The following is a 12,894-nucleotide window of genomic DNA, read 5'->3' as shown; positions in this document are numbered from 1 at the left end:
TTCAATGAGCAGGCAGCAGGCAGTTTCTGTCGAGTGGTTTGTTCGAAATCCAAACTGTAACTTGCAAGTGCAGAGACAAAAACATTGTATGTGTTTTTATTACGTGATGTGTTTGATTGCTCCCCTTTGAGCTATTTATTTTTTTGTTTATTGTAGAAGATGTAGAAGGTGAGGTAGAGATGAAAACATTCCAAAGCGCACTAAACGTGATTTCCTCAAAGTGTCTCCCCTCGTTTCCTTCTCCTTTTTCGTCTCCACGTAGTTTTTCTGAATTGTGCGGTCCGTGTACGGCAGTTATTTTGTTTGCGGTGAGGACCGCAAAGTCTAAAGCATTTGTTCCCTGCGGTAGATTTTTATAAGTACCAGCTTTGGCGTAGAGGAGCCGCAGCGCAAAGTTTGGGACTCATTTTGTGCGCAGCAGCTTCATAGGTAAAGCCCCTGAACTGTGAACTCACGCTGCAGACGCTCTGGTGGGTTGTTTCTTGTTTTCTTGTTGTTCTTGTTTCTGCTGATGCTTCCTGTGTCTGCAGCATCGAACACAAGATGCTATCTGTGGCCACCGTGACGAACCACAAGAGAACCTAGTGGAATGACAGCTGTGCTATTTGTGGCCGGGGAGCTGCTGCATGGGGCTTTTGTCTTTAATTTCTCTTCTTAAAGGTATAATACACGATTTTGATTTCCGGGTGGATCACCTAAATAATTGGTGGGTCTGTTTGTCAATCATTCTGACGAGCTGCTTTCGTAAGGCGGTTCTACGTGCTTGCGCCCAATCAGCTTCTCCCTTTTGCGCATGCGCATTCCGAGTGTTTATGTAGCCGGTGAGCTTCTGAGCTAGTACTTACCGATGGCGAGTCTGACATAATGAAACTGGAACTGTCTCGGAAAAAAAGCTTTATTTATGAGCGAGGCGGATCGCAGAAACTGTAAACAGAGCCGTGCACGGCGGAGAAGAGGAGATCGCGCTCGTACACTTCCGCGTTTCCTGGGAGAAGCAGGAGAGCCGGGTGGATGGTCTGGCGCATGCGCGTTGTTCAAAAAGTGAGTAACAGACGTGGGGCTTCGTCTTTTCGAGAAAATCGTGTATTAGACCTTTAATAAAAGTTTTAAAAGTTGGACTTAAGTGTTTGATTATTAACTCTGCTTACCCATTATGGCATTAAGAGAACCTGCATAGATTTTATTGAGTCCAAGGCTCTTTTCCTAGGTGGCGTTGTCAGCTTTAATTTTAATCCTTAAACTACAGAGGAAGTTTGAAAGTTTCGCTGTTTCACACGAGGAAAAAGAATGACGTATTATTGACGTTTTGTGTTTTACTACACCAGACACGTCGGAGAAAGCTTGGGTCGTTGCTATGGTAACCAAGTTAGCATGAGCTAACCTTGCGATATACCGGCAAACTTAACTTTAGTCGTAGTCAAACAGGTCCGCTCATACATGCGTTTTACCCTTGATGTTGGCACAAAAGTATCCGAACAACAACAAATAAATGAATTTATTTCTATGATTTTTAACGCCGCCAGCAATGGTTTGACATTTGCTTCAATTCCCAGATGATCTTGTGATCTTGAGATACCACTAACCCAGTGCTCCTAAAATAAGTCAGCTTTTGTCCATTGACAGTGGATGAGATGGTTTTGGCGCAGGGCCCCAGACAGATCTGGAAGGCCGGATAATCTGTTTCCTCAACGTGGCAAACAGATGCGCATCTGAGAGACACACAGCTGGCTACCTGTGCATATGGGACCGTCCAGTTTTCAGTCCATGCTGTTTTGACTACAGTTCCCATAATTCTCTGCGTCTTGATCACATAGGCAAACTGTTTTTTCTTTTTAACCCAAGGTGAGAAGCAGATGCTTGAAAATGAATGTGTCTTGTTTGAGAGACTGCGGAACAGCAGAAGTAGATCACTCACAGATTTTGGAAATGTTGTAAAATTACATTTTGGGAAAATATACATGACAGCATATAAAAGCTGACAGGCCATGATACACCCAGGAGTCATAGTATACTATATTTGTGTCATTTCAATGTTCTAAAAAAAATGCACAGAAAACTGATATATACTTGTTAAAAATATTGATTGCTGCAAAGAAAGCAATCGCAAGAAAGTGAGGTCAGCCGGACCCGCCTCAACAGAACCATTGGATAGATTGAAATTTATATGATGGAAAAACTGACACACTGGTGGAAGCTACAAGAAATACCGATTAAAGAAAAACGGAAGAAGTGGATTCTGTTCAAAACCCAATAAGCAACAAAAGATACCGAAAAAGATACCAAAAAAAAAAAAATTAAAGGTTCAGTGATATTCAGATGGATAATATGAGAAACAACTCCCAGAGTTTTGTGTTCATTTTTTTCTGTTTTGATGTACATGTCTGTCTGTTGGAAAAGGTCATTCAAAGGAAATCTGGCAGACTAGATAATCACAAGCACCAGCAACGCACCATGTGGTTGTAGAGGTGAAGTGTTTATGCCATGTGTCACACAGCCTCGTTAAGAAATCCGTCAGGAAGATGAACAACTCCTTTCATCAATGTAAACAGGACATAACCTGACATAAGTTTCACATTTTCTATCGCTCATTCAGGCTTCAACAAAATAAAAGTGATCATCAAACAATGATTAGGAGCAAATAATTTCACTATCGTTCCAATCTCTTTTTAGCAAGGGAACAGCTGGGGCATAACGTGTCTCTTCTCTACAATACAGTCTGACAACTCCATTCAACTGCAAAACATCCATGTTTTTGGGTCTTTATTTTTCTTTTCCTCAATCTTATTAGACAAGAGGAGTCAGGAACACAGAGCACACAGACTGGACACACTCACACAGCAAGAAACACAGACAAACTGAAAACCAGAGAGCAGAAGGACAGCCCCTCATAAACCCAGGCACCAGGTGACTGCAATCACACAACCAGGCACAGGTGAAACACATCAGGATAGGGAAGAGCAATCAAACCTGAAGGGAGGAGCCACAGAGGCTGAAACCAGACACAAAGCCAGAACGGCACCAAAACACACAGGACAAGACATGAATCATGACAGCATTGATTATATCCGCTGGCCAGATGTATGATGGTGGAATGCCTACTGGAGACATTGAACAGTTTGTCTCCAGGAAAGAAAACTGGTACAATACCGTATGTTGGGAAAAGTCTGGATGAGGTGCTTATGTGGGAAACTCAAAGCGCTGATGCAGAAGAGCACAAACGGTTCAAAGTCAGTTCAATACTCAAACTCAGCTGCATTCACCAATCATCTCATTTTCTGCCTTTGAGAGTTCGTGTTCAAAAGAAATTGTTGTACTTACATAAATACACAAGTAGAGGAATTTGACTTAGGTCATGTCCTCCAGACAGGAAGTTGATGCACAATCTACATTTATCTTAAAGGTAAGACTCAGTTGATATTGGAACCTTCCACACCAGTATCAGATTTGTGTCATGTTAAATGCACGGTTAATCTTTCAGGCCATCCTTCAACACGGACGATTAATGGAAGTCATTATGCATGTAACGTTCTCACTCTCACTACAAATCCTCCGAGATAGTCACATGATTTTTACAAGGTTTGACTTCCCTGTATGCTGAGGACAGAGAGCGGTTAACGGAGATGCTCTTCACTCCCTTGAGCCTCTGCCCTGCTGAGGGCACATGAAAACTTCCAGTGATGGTCTGAATTTGAGGTGCCAGTTCGCCACCCCCCGTCCTTCATTTGTCTTCTCTGCTTGATCCAGTCAGCTGTCCGTTCACCGAAGTCTACCTAAAGAAGGGGTACTCTCATCCATCACACCAGGGGCCTCATCTATAAAACATGGCTTAGGATACATACTAAAAGCTAACGTAAGAACAAAAGCCAAAAATGGCACTTAAAAAAAAAGAGTTAGATTTATTATACCGGCGTACGCTCACTTCCATGCCCTATTCCCTTTTTAAATCACAGCCAGCTTGGAAAACAGTGCAGGTGGATTCTCTTCGTGCCCTGCCCTGGACACTCCCACTTTCTGCCATAAATGGTAAATGCAAAGTACTACTTAAGATTCTGCCTGCTAATCAATGGATATATGTATATATATATATCCCGTTTGGAATGGGATATATTGCTAGTACAGTAGTAATCCCAGCGAAAGGGGATATATGCAGAGAATGTGGGAACAATGGTTACTTCGAAACCCAACATCCAAGCTGACTAAGAAACAGCTACTAAGTCAGTGCTCTAATATCCGCAAGAGGAACTTACTGTCACAGTTGGAGATTGATGAGGTGCAACAAGAATGGATACCAATCCCCAGCACCTCACCCACGGTACAAGATGCTACATCAAGGGGGAGCCAGGACGACAGGTCATACGAGACTGGGCACCAAGCCCCAATAACAGAGCTGAACACGAGAGCAGCTGACCTGAGAGAGGAGATCATGACGTCCTGGGGGAACTCCACACCCTCCTGGCTGCCAAGGCTAAGTAATGATAAAGTACCATCAGAATCTCTACTGGAAGATGTGAACACAGCACTGCTAACTATCCCTACCAGCACCATCACTGAGACCAATCAGCTGATATATGCAACAGCAACAGTCGTCCTAGAGATGCTTGGCTACAAGATGAGCAGCATGAGTGGCCGGAGTGACCAAGAACCTCCATGGAAAAAAAGGCTAGAGGCAAAAATCACAGCAACACGGAGAGAAGTCAGCTTCCTCACAGAACTAAGCAGAGGGGTGAATCTCAAGAAAGAACTGCCCAAGAAATACAGAAAGCTGTCAATAACTGAGGCACTGGAGACTGCTAAGCAAAGACTCACAGCCCTAGCTACCCACCTAAAGAGATACACCAGAAAAGTGGAGACCAGGAGGATAAACAGGGTGTTCTCCAACAATCCAGCTAAGGTCTACTCTCAGTGGCAGGGTAGTAAGACCACAGCAGACCCACCCAGGGCTGAGACTGAGCAATACTGGAAGAGTAACTGGGAGAAAGAGGTGTCACACAACACCAATGCCCAATGGCTGGCAGGCCTGCAGGCAGAGCACAGCAAACTCCCAGAACAAGAGCCAGTAGTAATTACAACAGCAGATGTACAGGCAAGAGTGGCCAAAATGAAGAGCTGGACAGCTCCAGGGCCCGACAAGATCCACGCCTACTGGCTTAAGAAGCTAACTGCACTCCATGAACGCCTTGCAGCACAAATGAACCAGCTGCTAATATCAGGGACCCACCCAGAGTGGCTAACCCAAGGTCGGACAGTCCTCATCATGAAGGACACCCAGAAGGGAACAATACCATCAAACTACTGGCCTACAACCTGCCTCAGCACCACATGGAAACTCCTATCAGGCATCATAGCGGCCAAGATAAGTAGGCGCAAGGATCAGTACATGAGTAAAGCACAAAAAGGGATTGGCAATAACATCACAGCGGTGCAGCATGCGGTGCGCGGAGCGGTGCGTGCATGCTGTGTCGGGAGCTGTGACTGGATGACAAACCCCCCCCAAACCCTGGGCCTGGGACAACAGAGCCGTTTGTCCCCCCCTGTCGGCGGGCCTGCCCAACTATGTCAAAGACTGCCCTATCTCTCAATGATAAAGAATCCTTTCAAAAATTTCTGGATCCAGACAGTGATTCGGATCATCACCAACATTTAATGGATTCTAAGTTAGCCCAAGGGCCACCTTTCCACAAAGTTTCATTGCAATCCGTCCATAAGTTTTTCCGTAATGTTGCTAACAGACAAACAAACCAACCAACAAACCAACAAACAGACGTGATTACATAACCTCCTTGGTGGAGGTAATAAACTACTTTTAACTTTGTACCATTCAAGATAGACTGTTGTAGACAAGGCAGATAACAAGACGTGCTATGGTTAAAGATTAACCTTCACCACCCTCTAACACACACACACACACACACACACACACACACACACACACACACACACACACACACACACACACACACACACACACACACACACACACACACACTGTATCCATATTTCTGTGTCGCTGCCATATTAGAAGGTTTCCTGCTTTACCTCAGCAAAACCAAAATGATCACAACTGGTGTATAAATGATACAGGGTACTTTTGTACATGTACAATCTTGCCTTTTATAATAAGATGCTGTTTAAAAACAGTCGTTTTCAAGGATTTAGCTCCAAGTGATCTTGTGAAGATAAAAAGTATGTAACCCAAGCCACATTGGTATTATTTCCTCATAATTTAAAGGAGAAATTATCTAAGCCACACACCAAACCAACCGTCCTCCTGTGGATGCTTTAATATCCTGTCCTGTTTCTGTATGCAGCCAATCCCAAAATAAACAGCAACCTGCTGCTTGTTTGACTCATCCACCAGGAAATAAAAGTGTCACAGAGCCAGAAAACTGCAGGCGAATTCCGACACGAGCTGCATGTTTGTTTGTGTGCATGCCGTCTGCATGGATACCGTCAAAATACCCGAGCAGCCATTTCACAGCGCGATCAAGATCGGAAGAAATCTACACTAACTGTGCAGAGAGGCGACGATGCACAAACAAAAAAGAAACATGCAGTATATACCCAAATACACACTTCCACACCTTCAGTCATCAAAGTATAATTGAGCATCCAAAACACAGCAGGAATAGCTCTAATCCCCCGTTCTCCATGCTCTATAAATAACTGTTTTCTCCTTGCTAATCTGAGGAAGCGAGCGGGAGCCGCTGCTCGTACAGGGACACATCCTGCCTCTGCCCACTTCCTGCTCTCCTCACACCATCACAGCTCTCAAGGACTGAAACCCAGTGAAATCTTGTATTCAAATTTTCTGCCGATATCGCACCACAGTCCACATCGTGTCAACGCACTTCACGTGAAAAGAACAGGACGTCAACACTCTGTCCAAAACATCCGATGAACACCTCAATATACATAGGAGATGGAGGGATTTAGTGTCGCTTTGGTCTCCATTTCTCCTCTTTCAGCATCGCAATTTCCACCACAGAATGGATTTAAAGCATCTGCGTGGTAAAAATCGAGAATGCTCCAAAAGGAGACCTGAGGGAAAAAAAATCCAAATGATGTATTTCAACAACTGAGTGAAACAGAATTGTTGCCTATTATATAGGTATTTAAGTGATGAGTGTCAAACATGAGGCCTGTGGGCCAAAATTGATCAACAAGAGGCTTCAATCTGGCCAAATCACCAAGAAAATAACTAAAATTTCAGCGAAAACATTTTTTTTTTCTGTCAGGGGGAGGTTGGAAAAACTCCCACCAACAGTATTTTTGGGGCATTTCACTATATTTTTTTAATCACATTTGGCTTCATACTGAGATTGTAGTCATTTTCAGTCAAAACAATATTTTGTTCTTGCAAAAATATAGAAATTTTTGTCACTAAGGCCCATTTACACAACAGTATTGAGAAGGAAAATTGATCATTTTTACATTTTCATCTCCAAAAAGTTTCTTGTATACACAGCAACATTTTGAAAATTATGTCTGACGGAAATGACTGAAACACTGAAAATAAGGTAGTTTTCATGATGGGCCACTAGTTGGTGCTGTTTCTTTTTGTAATGAAGCCACAAACATGCAGGGAGTAATATGCAATAAACATTAATGGGAGAACACACCCAAAACGTAGCAAGTTTTGATTCAAGTCTTGATGTCCTGCAAGTAATAGACAATTAGTTTCAATGTGAAATGTTTATTTTTGCCGTCCATTTTCTGTTTTACCACCAGTTTGCTTTAAGAACATATTCCACAATGTTTCAGACATACTGTAGACGTGAATGTCTCTACATCACTGTGAAGAGCGTAGGCCTACACATCATGCTTCATCTTACCAAATTCTAAAAGTCTGCACCTGCAAAGAAAACATCTTTCACAAATGTCTTCAACATAAGATAACATGTAGTAACCACAGGGCCCGAAATGAGGGACAACATGAAATCACCACAAACACACACAGGACTGGACAAACTGCACCACCATGTACTCGATCGCAGGGTTTTCTTTTCCCTTCTTCATTGTATTTATCTCAGCTTGTTGGTCTGTGTTCACTGTGTCTTAATTGACTCAGTGAAAGAATATCTCCAGTCTTTCTGTCCTGTCCACCTGACTTTGGCTCCTGTAACTCTCCTCATGTTATTTTTAAAAGCTGTCACCTTCAAACCAACTGGCAGCGATGGGAAATGGAGTCCCCATCGATTTTCAGCAGATCCTTCTTCTGCCTGGAGCCTTGCGGCCAGTTCTGAGTTACAGTGCTTCATAACGTATTGATTAAAACTCTGTCAGATTGATTGAAGAGCGGAGAGATTGGACGACTGCATCAAACACAGGGCAGCGCTCCGTCACGTTTCTGGACGGCAACCAAATCAGTGACGCCTCGCAGCCGAAGCAAACCTCAACTCGGTGATGTTTTCAGGATTTTGTGCCGATGACAGCGTTGGGAGAGAGACCTTCTGTGTTCGACATCTCCACCCCTCTTTGTGTTAAATCTCAGGAACACCTGATGGCGAAAGCCTAAAAATAGAGACATTTTTCAGATAAGCCTAGATGTAAGCCTTTATTTGGGCATCCGTTGGAAGACAGTGTTGTATAAGCATATTTGAAAACACTCTAATCTGCTCCACTTTTTAAGAGAATATACTGAAAAAAATAGTCATCAAAAGCTCACATATTGATTCAGTTCTAGCTAAAGAAAGTATTTCATTTGAATAATTTCTTGCAAAAGATTGGTTTCATGTATTATTATTATTATCATCATTGTTGAGAAATATTTCAGAGACTGAGTCTCTGTTTACATTTGTCGGGTTTTGGGTTTCTTTTTATACTGGAGTCACTGAAAACGCAACTTTTTTAAAATGCTGGAACCGCGTTTTCGCACCACGTTCATAGTTGTTCTACACATGTTCAGATGAGCAATGACGATGTTTCCCTCCAGAGTGTCAGGACTCCCAGTCCAGATTCTCCTGGTCCTGGTTCCGGTCAGATTCTCCTGGACTTGGTAGTTTTAGATTTGACAGTCACCGTAACAACAATCCAACTTGGTGTTCTGTCCATAGGAGCGTCTGTGTTCTCCATCGTCAGTGTTTACACTGTAGTTTTTTCTGTGTGTAGTTTCTTTGCAAAACCAGACATCATCAACTGGTGATCGTACATGAAAACTAGAGCATTTGCAAAATGTCTCCATGTAAATGTGAAACTTTCCTGAAACGATAGTGCAGAACCGATACGTTGAAACGTTGTCATGTAAATGGGATCTGATAGTCCAGAAAATACAGTGGAGTTATCCAACGAGTATCTCATAGTAGGCCGCAACAAAAACCTGCAAACGATGAGCAGAAATTAAATCACTGATATAAACCACTGGTGGGATTCATACTATGGAGAATATATTATCTAAGGTGACACTGTGAAACACTCGTTTTATGTGTTGTGATCCAAATGCTCACAGATCTCGATTGGGAAGAGGCTCCATCTGGAAAATTACGTTGAACATACGTAGATGTTGTCGTCACTGGTCTTTTTCGACGGACTCAGGTTTAACTTTCAGCTGTAGTGTTTGTTCCAGCGATTTCTGCTGAGCTGTCAGCTGTGATGGAGTCAGCAGAGCATCACTTCCTCTTTAGAACCGCGTCTCCCATCTGATCAGGTGCTGTTTTTAATGAGACGACTGGCTGTTAATTCTCTGTTGGCTTTTTTGGCAATAATATGTGAAACTATTGATTTTTTCATCACGTATCCTCTGCGCTACAAAAAATAAAAAAATTAATCTTTGAACATAAAAGGTTATTATAGCACTAATTTACCGATCCAGCCCACTCAAGATGAAATGTTGACTGTGGCCCCTGAACTGAAATGTTTAAGACTACGAAGCCAAACAGTGGTGGACTCAAACAGTCCAAGCACCGGACAGTACCCAGGTCTGCTACCCTTCTAGAAATGGTCTTGTTCTCGTGTTTAACATGGACCAATCATCTCTGTACAGTCCCATCAGTCTGAATTCACTGAGCAGAGTCAGAGCACGAGGGAGCCGATTCACATTTTAATGGTCTTTACTTCCATCTAGTGGTTATTGGTGTGACATACAGAACAGCAGCAGCGTTTGGTTCAGCACTGACTGAAAACTACATTTATTAACATTGGAACACGTGACGTGATAAACTAAGAAGGTATATTTATATTTATATAATATATATTGTTTCATTTTTATCAGTTCAAGACTGCTGTGTGAGAGGAGGCCAGCTGGGTCTTTAGTTCAATCGCTCTCTCTCTCTCTCTCTCTCTCTCTCTCTCTCTCTCTCTCTCTCTCTCTCTCTCCCTCCCTCACACACACACACACACACACACACACACACACACACACACACACACACTTTTAGCAATAACCACTTCCCCCACTCTAAAAAGTAACTCAGAGAAGCTTCAAGCACCACTTGATTTAATACATGGATCCAAGTAAAAAATGGTAATTAAGTTGATTTTGATCAACTTTTTAAGTTTCAAACTTATTCATTTCAAGTTATGAATAAATAAAAATGTTCCTAAATACATCATTTTGCTTGCAGTTTGAACTCAAAATTCATTGTTTATGGGTTTAAAACAAAATTCAAGTTGTTATAACTTAACAAACTTGGCTGGATAATTTAATTTTGTCAATATTGACTTCACAATTTTAAGTTCCCTCTCGCCACACAACATGCCTGGACAGGTTGGACAGTGGGTTAGCAGGATGAAAAACCTCGATACAAGCAACATGTCATTGTGACTAAAATGTATTTTTAATAGTTCTAGCGGGGTAAGGACAGCACGTCGGCATGGTCAGTGCTGGTCACAGTATAAAGGAAACAGGCTCTGTGAAGAATTTAACAATGATGATGGTAGTGCCGCAATGCATCATGGGAGTTTGGGATGAGATATTCAAGATTTAAACATTGATTTCATGATTTATTTCAATGTTCTGATGTTAAAAGTGTTATCGGTAGTTGTGTTTGTTTGTGTTCTTGTTGTTCAGTTAATCTAAATAGTTAAGTTACTTTTCATGTCAAACCTGGAATGAGAAGTATTGAGCATTTAATCTGTCCCTGCTACTATTCTGTGTTTTTAATTTTCGTTTTTAGTAAACTTTAAATATAAACATTCAGCATGCAACTGGTGCGTAAAAGGCTCTTCTTTAAGCATGATATACAATATAAATAGAACAAAAAAATAAGGAACCTGTACATGGCTCCAACCAAGACAATCTTCATATTTCTGTAATTTCTCCCCTTTACTAACAGGAAGTTAACAGTGGGGGGGGATCAACAAAATATTCCACCATTCTGTATATCCACGCAATCATATTACCCCCCCCCCACACACACACACACACACACACACACAAATACATTTTTAATTCCAGTATTAATAAAATTAAATAAATAACCAAATAAAGCATAAAGACAATCAACCAATGTCAATAGGCTCACAACAATAACTACTATTCTAAAACTTAGAGAGTTCAGCTGAACAGTAATTGGCTGCCTGGGCGTCTTAAACACCCAAGTAATTTTGTTGTAACTTGTAACTTCAATAACTTGTTGCAGTGACAATAAAGACTATTCTGATTCTGCTTCTGATTCCCATTTGCCTCTGAGCTTATTAAAAGCCTGAGCTGCCTGTACAGAGTCAGTCCACATTGGCTATGACAGCATTGTTTTCCCAAATAATTACAATATTAAGGTTAATCAAAAACTGGCCATTTTAACTACTTAAAAGTGGGCAGCCAATTTATTTGAGCTATCAACTTAAAAATCTTGCATTTATTAAGTAAGCAGTACTTAAAATGATCTTTGACTGATGACAAAAAATGAATTCACCCAAAGCAATATAGTTTGTCGGTTCAATGTAATTTCTAATGAGGTTGCCATATCTTAAGAAGACTAATCCAAACTGCTACGTTGTTTTTTTTAGTTGAGTCTAGACATTTCTTTTTAGAGTGCCTGTAATCTGAAGGTGAGGACTCCACATTTTGTGTTATTAATTTCACTTTTAGATGATTTTTGTGTGTTTTTCACTGTAAGATAGATGAATAAGTAAAGTAAGATGCTAATGTAAAAATCCTGCTGTTAAAAAGCTCCTTCACTGCACTGAAGAACCAGATGTTAAAGAGAGCAATATCTCTCCAAGTCTCATCTCTACAAAGAAAAAGAATCGACATAGCCAACAAAAGCTAGATGACACTTAGAAATACACCTATTGGACAATTAGAAGGTTTCTTTCCACTTATCTTCATCCAGCATCAAGTCACATATCAAATCAGTTTAGCCGGTCAGAGGAACAGTGTGGGATGAGCATGGCTTGGTGCGGTGGAGTTACTGTCCCACTCTGTCTGTTTGGGAACAGACGCCCACTGCTGAATAATTATGTGTTGCATCCAAACAGTACCAGATGCTATAAAATCAACAGCGCAGAGAAACACAAATACTGGGAGCCAACAGGAAAGGCGGGAGCTGAACGGCGCGAGGGAAGGGCGGCGTGTTTGATGACGGGACGGGGCGGACAGGACATTGATTTAACTATTGATCGTCTGCAGGGTGTGTTGCTCCTCTGCCGCTGTGCTTTCAGCAGGCCTCTCATTACAGGGATTAGATGGAGGAAACACTTCAGACATGATTCCATAAAAAAAAAAAAAAACCCTGAAGAAATCCACTTACTGTAATACCCCCTTGCAGTTTTAGTAAGTAGAATTAAAACCGTTTTCCATCCTGATTATTTGTGATTTTTAAATGAAACAGCCTGTTTAACCAGTTCAGTATGATTTAGGTCACTGGTGAATTAGTACATTATCAATTAGTGAAACATTAAATGTTCAGCGCAGACATGAAGGGTGGCGGGGAGGGTCACAGGGACACTGCTGTTGAA

This window comes from Salarias fasciatus, chromosome 5 (genome assembly GCF_902148845.1).
Source record: "Salarias fasciatus chromosome 5, fSalaFa1.1, whole genome shotgun sequence".
Taxonomy (NCBI): domain Eukaryota; kingdom Metazoa; phylum Chordata; class Actinopteri; order Blenniiformes; family Blenniidae; genus Salarias; species Salarias fasciatus.
Note: the sequence above shows the minus strand (reverse complement) of the source record.